Source organism: Chelonoidis abingdonii, chromosome 1, assembly GCF_003597395.2.
Source record: "Chelonoidis abingdonii isolate Lonesome George chromosome 1, CheloAbing_2.0, whole genome shotgun sequence".
In the NCBI taxonomy this organism is placed as follows: Eukaryota; Metazoa; Chordata; order Testudines; family Testudinidae; genus Chelonoidis; species Chelonoidis abingdonii.
In genome coordinates this window covers 116,306,860-116,316,267 of record NC_133769.1, presented here as the reverse complement: position 1 = coordinate 116,316,267, position 9,408 = coordinate 116,306,860, and positions in this window count along the sequence as shown.

Genomic DNA, 9,408 nt, shown 5'->3' with positions numbered 1-9,408 from the left:
CTCTTAAGAAACTCTCCCAATTAAAATAAACATTGTTGTTCTAACCACAGGAACAAACAGGAAACAAGACACTAAACTATTGGCAGAAATATTACACTGGAAACAATGTAGATACTACATAACATAGTCTTGAATCCAGACAGGTGGTCATCTGGGTCTGACAGGCCGTCTCTCAAGCCCTGGTTCCAGTGCAATGTCTTGTTGTGTTGGTTCTATGGTGAAGTCATCCAGTGCAGACTGGGTGTTGGCATAACCTCCTCTTGGTGCATAGACAGGTGCAAGATAAGAAGCATTCCATACCCGCCCATCAGAAAGTCGATAGATGTAAGGTCTCTTCTTCTCTATGATTTTAAGAGGAGCTGGGAAATTATGGTCCCCTTTGCGTAAAATTCCAGGTTTTTGTATTCTAACTAGGGTGACCAGATTCCCAATTTTATAGGGACAGTCCCGATTTTTGGGTCTTTTCCTTATATAGGATCCTATTACCCCCTACTCCCATCCCTATTTTTCACACTTGCTCTTTGGTCACCCTAATTCTAATGAAGGAACCACACTCAAACTTTGGTTCCTTAGCACCCCGCCACTTCTCTGTGAAAGCCTTATACTTTGCTTGGTTCTGTTCAACTATTTTTCTCACATCATCCTTGTTTGGGGCATCAGATCATGCCTTTAGCAATCCAGCAATGTTCAGTTTAGTATTCATCTGTTTCCTATGCAGTAACTGTGGGTGATCTTTGTGTTGTGGCATGTCGGGTAGCCTGGTATGCTTGCAAGAAATCAGTAGTGAAGGGTATCTACAATCACCCTTCCAGTTTAGCTGTTTGCAAACTCTCTTTCAAACTTATGTTAAACCGTTCGATTTCCCCATTGGCTTGAGGGTAATATAGGGATGACCTTCTGTGTTAAATGTTCCTCTCTGCTAGAAAGGTTTCAAACTCCAGGGAAGTAAATTGACTACCATTATCGGAAACCAGTTCTTTGGGGTTACCTTCCCTGCTAAAAACTGAAGAGAGGAACTTAATTACTATAGCAGAAGAGATTTGCGATGTAAACACTATCTCAGGCCCTTTACTGAAATGGTTTATTAAAGTTATGGCATAACGACAGTCAATTGGAGCAGTATCAAAGGGTCCTACAATGCCAATCACCACTTTTTCCCATGCAGATTCAGGAAGAGGAACAGGCTGTAATGAAGGGGTACGTGTCACTGCTGTCTTATCATGCATTTGGCAAGTGACAGGATTTTATGAGTGCTTCAGTCTGAGAGTCCATCTCTGGCCACCAATACAGATCCCATAGTCGTTGTTTGGTTCTGACAATTCCTTGATGAGTATCGTGTGCCAGGAGTATGAGTTTTGACTGTAATTCTTCTGGAACAAGTAGCTGATGTGTACCTCATAGCACACAGCCATCGAATAAAGAAAGTTCATCCCGAACTCTCAAATAAGGCAGCAAAACTGGGTCAAGGCTTTTAGGGTTACTGGGCCATCTCTTTCTCAGAAATTCCCATAGTTTTTGTTGAATTGGACATGCTGAACAAGCAGCTTGAAATTGTTCTCTTGTAACTGCAGTAAGAGTGCTTGTAATAAGTGCAACTACTACATCCTCATCCTCCGGTGGACCATCTGGTGAAGGCAAAGGCAGGCGAGAAAGGCAATGAGCTACCACATTTTGGTTTCCAGGCTTATATTCCAGTTCATAATTGAAAGAGAGTAGTCTTGCAGAGCATCTAGCAATACGATATTCTGCTCTTTGGAGTCCTGTCATGGTGAGCAACGTCATCAAAGGGCTGTGGTCTGTGCGCAACTTGAAAGTGCCGCCCCACAAGTAAGTTCTCCATTTTTCAGTAGCCCAGACACAAACAAGTGCTTCTTTTTTGACTGCAGAATCTTTTCTCTCAACATTACTCAGTGTCCTTGAAGCAAATGCAACAGTCCTCTCTGTGTTGTCCTCAAGAAGTTGTGTGAGGACAGCCCCAAGTCCATAATCAGAAGCATCAGTAGTTACAATTGTGGGCAATGTAGGACTGAATAGTGCAAGCACTGGACTATGTACAATCAAGTCTTTCACCATTTCAAAATTAGCCTGTGCATCCTTTGTCCACACTAAGGTTGAACTTCTCTGTAGTAATTCTCATAACAGTTCAATGACAGAAGCATAACTGGGAATGAATTTTGCATACAAGGAGGTAAGACCCAAGAAGGAACATAAGGTTTGCAAATCTCTTGGAGGAAGAGCATGTGAAATTGCCAGGATATGATCTGGATCAGGTTTTAGTCCAGCCTGTGAAATTGTAAGCCCCAGAAAGGAGAGATCAGTTTGTCTAAATTTGCATTTGGACCTATTGAGTTTGAGGCCTGCTTTGCTGATGCAGTTTAGTACAGACTGCAGGTTATTGTCATGCTCCTCAGTAGTATTTCCAAACACGATAATATCATCCAAATAGCACTGAACTCCATGTTGATTCTTCAGAATCAATGACACCATTTTTGGAAGGCACTTGGGGCTGATGCGAGACCGTATGGAACACGTTTAAAATGAAATAGTCCCTCATGTGTAATAAATGCTGTGAGGTCTCTGCTGTCTTCATGCAACATAACCTGGTGGTATGCGCTCTGAAAATCAAGAGTAGAAAACATCTTTGCTCCACAGAGTTCTGCAAATACTTGTTCCATGTGAGGAAGAGGATGTCTGTCAATCACAATAGCTTTATTTGGCTCCCTTAAGTCCACACAAAGGCGAATGCCTCCACCCTTCTGCTGCGTCACCACTATAGGTGAAACCCATTGCGAGGAGTTAATCTCTTCAATAATGTCATTTTTAACAAGTTTTCTAAGTTCCTCTGAAACAGCTTCCCTGACTGAAAATGGTAAAAGCTGTAATTTCTGTTGTACAGGCATCACGTTATTCCGCATTTTAACTTTATGCAGAAACCCATAAGCACAGCCAAGTTTCTCCTCAACCTGGTGTTGAGTCCCAGCTGAAACTGGTGTGTGTACTGCAAGATTTCTTTGCTGAGGAAGATCAATTCGTCCATTAACTACCCTGAGATTTAAAGCAGCCAATGAATCTCTGCCAAGGATAAGAGTGCCTTTGTGGACAATGTAGAACTCTGCAGTTACACAGCAATCACCAAAAGTAACTATTGCTGGCAGGCAGCCATGTACTGGAATATGGTTTTTCAAAAAGCACACCAACTGAAGTTTGGGTTCAGTAAGAGGCACATCTTTAAAGTAATGCAAATAAATGGAATCAGGTAGAATAGATACTGCTGAGCTGGTGTCCAACATAGCTGAATAGGGTGTGATTTGCCTGAGGGTATGGCGGAAACGTTTATAGTGCACTTTATCTGTTCTGGAATATGTGCAGTAGTGATTTTGCCCACACTCAGCACAGTAGCATCTGGTATTGTAACTGCATACACCTGCTGATTGAACTGGCTACTGCGACGTACTTTAGCAAAATGCCCAATCTTTTTGCAATGATTGCACTGAGCTACTTTTGCTGGACATCATGTGTAGCTTGCAAGATGTTGTGGGGATCCACAGCAAAAACATGCTTTTATTGTAATTTGCATTTGCTGATTCAGTGGCTTTTTAATAGTTTTCCTCTTGGCAATTGTTTTAATAGTTTTCCTCTTGGCAATTGTTTGTCTGCAGCGATAGTGAACTTTTCTGCAAAAGAGTCATACGTGCCTCCTGTATCTCTGTTCATTATTTTGGCTTCAGCTGTAGCTGACTCAATCTGAGTAGCAATGGTTATTGCTTTTTCTAGTTTAAGTTGTGGTTCTAGAAGTAAGCGTTCTCTTACACAAAGCATGGTTGTTTTCTCAATGAGCTGGTCTCTAATCATCTCATCTGCTATATTCCCACAGTCACAAGTTACAATCAGACTCCTCAGGAAAGCATATACTGCATTATAGACTCCCCTGGTTTCTGTTCACACTGGTGAAATCTGTAGCGATTAGCTACTACATTCACTTTTGGCACAAAAAAGTTCTTTAATGCGGTGAGTGCAGTCCCACATTTATCATCTGCAAGTGGAAAAGTGGAAAATATATGCTGCCCTTCTGCTCCAAGGCAGTGGATTAGCAGAGCACACTTTTACTTCAGAAATCTCTGTAGCACTGATTGCAAGCAGATAAGTCTCAAACATATGGATCCAGACAGTAAAAGCAGTTGGAGGCTCACCTGGGCTTTGCAGGAAGGGTGCAGGTGGGTTCAGAGGCAGGAGGTCCATCCTCATCGCCAAAATGGTGTGTCAAGCAGGCAAGGTACTAACAAGTTTTAACAGGACTTCATTTTTACAGTGGAAACCTCTTTATCAAACTGCTGCTGCACACTCTGTTACTCTCACTCAGCCTCCTTAACTCCTTCCCCCCCTTCCTGTTTCCTGTCCTTTCAGACTCCCAACAGCCAGTGCTCCAAGTTCTAATAATTACAAGCACATCTAAACACCACACTTTCATCTATTATATTCTCTCTCTGTGAGGTCAGCCATGTTGGTTGGTCCGTTGACATAACAGACCCGGTGGGAGTAGAGAATGATTCATCTATACACCCACCTCCAAGAAAGCATCTGGTGTAGCTCCTGAGGGACAATTAAGAAGCTCAACAGAAGCACTTGCGTCCCCCTCCTCATGGAACATGGAATGGTTTACTGGGGTGGGATGGGGTTGTTCCTCTCTCTTGAGAGAGACAGCTGGTGTTGGGTGTCATATACGCAGCCAAACTCATCAGAAGTTAAGGCAGCCTTGTGAACAGGCGGAAAAACAACTTTCTGCAAAAATATTATAGGTAGGTAGCAATGCCTGTAGTTAAGATTGCCTAACATTTTCTATGATAAGATCTTTATCAAGTTTAACTGCTTGGACTTAAATTTTCTGTCAGGTGTCTGCTTCAGGCTGAATGTTTAGGCACAGTTTCAGTATAAATGGTTAAATGGTTCAGACTAGGAGAAAAATATATTGTTTTGCCCATTTAAAATTTTTTTCTTACAACTGTTTTGTAAGTGTCTCCATACATTGGAGCAGGGAATTGACATTGGCAGGGGTGACCTTTGTGTCAGGAATGTGTTTTTTGCTGTCCCTGTGAAAAAACACCTATATTTGACCAAGGTATAAGCCTTTCAAAAAAGTCTCCATATGGACATATTCAGTAGAGACTTGTTAGAATTTGGCAGCTAAATTCTGTGAAGATTCCATCTCAGAGAATTCCATCTGTACTGAGCATGCTCCAGCCAGGAGCAGCTCCAGGGTTTTTGGCGCCCTAGGCAAGGGTCCTTCTGCGCTCCCGGTCGGTGGCAATTCGGCGGTGGGGGTTGGGGGGCCTTCCGCGATCCCAGTCTTCAGGGAACTTCAGCGGCAGGTCCCGGAGCGAGTGAAGGACCCGCCGCAGAATTGCCACCGAAGACCCGGAGTGCAGAAGGACCCCCCACCGCCGAATTACTGCTGAGGGTGGCAAAATGCTACCTCCCCAAATCCTGGTGCCCTAGGCGACTGCTTAGGTCGCCTACATGGAAGCGCCGGCCCTGGCTCCAGCCCAGCATGTAGGAGGCTGAGTAGGACTACGTCTTAAATTGCTGTTCCTGGCTGCAAGGTGACTGGGACCCAGTGTGGGGAGACAGAGATTGGATGAAGAGCTGGAGTAGTGTTGTGGGGGAGACTGGGACTGGCTAGGTAAGGACCCCTGCCTTATTCAGTGCACAGGATGGATGGTGCTCTGGGTAGGCATCAGGATTGTGTAGTGAAGAAAGTTGTTGTCTCTAGGACCCTGCTTCCTGTGTTGCAGAAGTCGGTAGGTATATATCTGGGGCCATACGTTGAACCATGAGAATAAAACAAAATACTGAACAACTGCTCATTCAATGGGCACTCTCAGTCCTGTGATCTAAATGAGGAAGGGGACTGATTGGTGGAAAAAATAGCATGTGATCACGCAATTAAATTCTTTATCATGCATTTGCATAAGGGAGCCAAATTAAAGTTGAAAGGATGTTCTGGCACATCCTAGCTTTTGAGCAATTGATAGAATCCCATGAAATTTTTGTTATTTTAAAAATATTTTTTCATTTATTTTTGAATTTCATATTATTTTGTTTTACTCTGCCCATGGGGGCTAGGTGGCTCTGGGGGCGGGGGGTAGGGTCCTGCCCCTGGGAGTTGTGTGGGAAGTAGGGTGACCAGATAGCAAGTGTGAAAAATTAGCAGAGGGTGTGGGGGGTAAGAGGTGCCTATATAAGTGCCAGCAAGTTAAAAAGTATGGATTGGATGAATGGACTATAAGGTGGATAGAAAACTGGCTAGATTGTTGGGCTCAATGGGTAGTGATCAATAGCTTGATGTCTAGGTGGCAGCCGGTATCAAGCGGAGTGTCCCAGGGGTCAGTCCTGGGGCTGGTTTTGTTCAACATCTTTATTAATGATCTGGATGGTGGAATTAATTGCACCCTCAGCAAGTTCACAGATGACACTGAGCTGGGGGGAGAGGTAGATAAGATGGAGGGTAGGGATAGGGTCCAGAGTGACCCAGACAAATAGGAGGACTGGGCCAAAATAAATCTGACAAGGTTCAACAAGGACAAGTGCAGAGTTCTGCACTTAGGAAGGAAGAATCCCATGCACCACTACAGACTGGGGACTGACTGGCTAAACAGCAGTTCTGGAAAAGGACCTGGGGATTACAATGGATGAGAAGCTGCATATGAGTCAGCAGTGTGTCCTTGTTGCCAAGATGGCTAATGGCATATTGGGCTATACTAGTAGGAACATTGCCAGCAGTAGAGGGAAATGATTATTCCCCTCTATTTGGCACTGATGAGGCCACACCTGGAGTATTGCATCCAGTTTTGGTCCCCCCACTACAGAAGGGATGTGAACAAATTGGAGAGAGTCCAGCAGAGGGCAATGAAAATGATTAGGTGGCTGGGGCACATGACTTACGAGGAGAGGCTGAGGGAATTGGGGTTATTTAGTCTGCAGAAGAGAAGAGTGAGGGGGGATTTGATAGCAGCCTTCAATTACTTGAAGGGGGGTTCCAAAGAGAATGGAGTTAGGCTGTTCTCAGTGGTGGCAGATGACAGAACAAGAAGCAATGGTCTCAAATTGCCGTGGGGGAGGTCTAGGTTGGATATTATGAAACACTATTTCACTAGGAGGGTGGTGAAGCATGGGAATGGTTTACCTAGGGAGGTGGTGGAATCTCCATCCTTAGAGGTTTTTAAGGCCCAGCTTGACAAAGCCCAGGCTGGGATGATTTAGTTGATGTTGATCCTCCTGAGGTCTCTTCCAACTCTAATATTCTATGATTCTAAGACAAAGCCCCGAATATTGGGACTGTCCTTATACAATTGGGACATCTGATCACCCTAGTGGGAGGCCTGGGTTGAGAGGAGAGGAATCTGCAGGGGGATTCACCCTACACTCACCCTGCAGCACAGGAGCGATAGGAGTCACAGTTGTAGGATAAGTTTTCCTTTTATGAGTTCTCTTTCATTTTATGTCACATTTGCAAAAAACACAACGCTCAAGTGATTGATTTAGCAACCTTATCGTTCTCTTATGTAGCTTTTCGTGTGTAATGGGATAGAGGACAAGGGACTATGTGTGACGTGCTGCAGGTGAGCTCAGATGGTTAGTCATCTACTAGAACTCTTGAGGTCTTTACTTGCTTGTTGGATTGAGAGCTGCTAGCAGTCCTACTTTGCTCCCTACTTGGCATCCTTTGATCGACACTGAAGGAAAGGAGAGAGGAGATGGAGCCTGTGATGTCCCATTTTCTGCCAGAACCTCTCTCTCTCTTCTAGGCTGATCTTATTCTGGGAGAGAACTTGGGGGTGGGAACAGCCAAAGGATTCGTTCCCTCTACTCTCAAGATCAAAGGGCAACCAGAAGGGGAGTGCAGCGGGCTGTGCTGGCTCAGACAGGAAGTAGTTGGAAGGGCAGGGAGCTCAGCATTCAGGGCTTAGGTTGGTATAGCTGCCAATGGACCTGGCATATTGACTGAAACATCAGTTACCTGATATAGGTTTTAAAAATCCAAGACTATACTGGCCAAAGCAGGGCAGTTGGCCCTGACAATCGCTGTTCTTTGGCATTAGAAAGATCCTCTGGGTATTGCAAATGTGGAATAATTGTCCATTGGGTTGTGCAGGCAGTGGGCATAGCCTAGAGGAATGAGTTGGAGTTGCAGACCCAGGACATGTCTACACTACCACTTATGTCAGTGTAAGTTATGTCGCTAAGGGGTGCGAATAAGCCACCTCCCTGAGCAACATAAGTTACACCGACCTAAGTGCTGGTGTGAACAATGTTATGTCAGCGGGAGAGCTTCTCCCGCTGACATAGCTGCTGCTGCTGCTGCTTGTTGGGGGGTGGATTAATGAAATTGAGGGGAGAGCTCTCTCCCCTTGGCTTAGAGCAGTTGCATGAGATAGTTTACAGCAGCACAGCTGCATCAGTTCATCTGTGATGCGGTAAAGTCTCTATTGTAACCATAGCCCCAGGAAATCCTGATTCTATTCCTTGCTTTGCCATGAACGTGTGTGGCCTTGGCAAGCCATTTAACATCTGTGCCTTTGTTTCCTCTTCTGTATAATAGGAGTAATTTTTCCTTATCTCGCAGTACTGCTGTGACATTTAGTAAATGTTTGTACAGTACTTTGAATATATAAAACACAAGTTCTTTAATATGGATGCATGTAGTAGGGACTGGTGGCCTGGGTTGGGCAGGTAGTGGCACCTAATGGTGGATGTCCTGAATTCCAGATAGAAAAGACTGAGGCTATGGCTACATTAGAGAGTTTACAGTGGTGCAGCTGCACCAATGCAGCTATGCTGCTGTTAGCTCTCTAATATAGCTGCTCTAAGATGGGAGAGAACTCCCCATCGGTTTAACTACTCCAGGCCACGTGAGCGAATCGCTGCCCATGCCAAGGCTTATGTCAGTGTAACTTATGTAGCTGAGGGGGGTGGTTTATTCACACCCCTGAGCAACATATCATGTTAACATAAGCTGTAGTGTACATATGCGCTTAGTAGCCCAGAAGCATCCTTACAACCTAGCAAATATCTTAGAAGCGACACAGGAAGTATAAAGCAGGAAAATAGATTAATATATAGAGAAGAGAAGGAACATTAGTTGTTATAAAGGCCTATGCATACTGTTGCTGGTGTAGTATTTGGGGATAGAGTGAAAATTAGAAACAGGTGTGTTTATATATATTTTAAAGAGTCACAGAGTTTCAGATCAGTTCTTGTCACGTTGAGGACTGCAGAGTTAGTGTTAGTTTGTTATACCAATAAAAACTAGCAGGATCTTAAAGGGGACAAGACATTTGTCACATTTATTGTAAATACCATAATAAAATAAAAGATAACAGCAAACAATGTTGTTTGGTTACTTATTCCTAT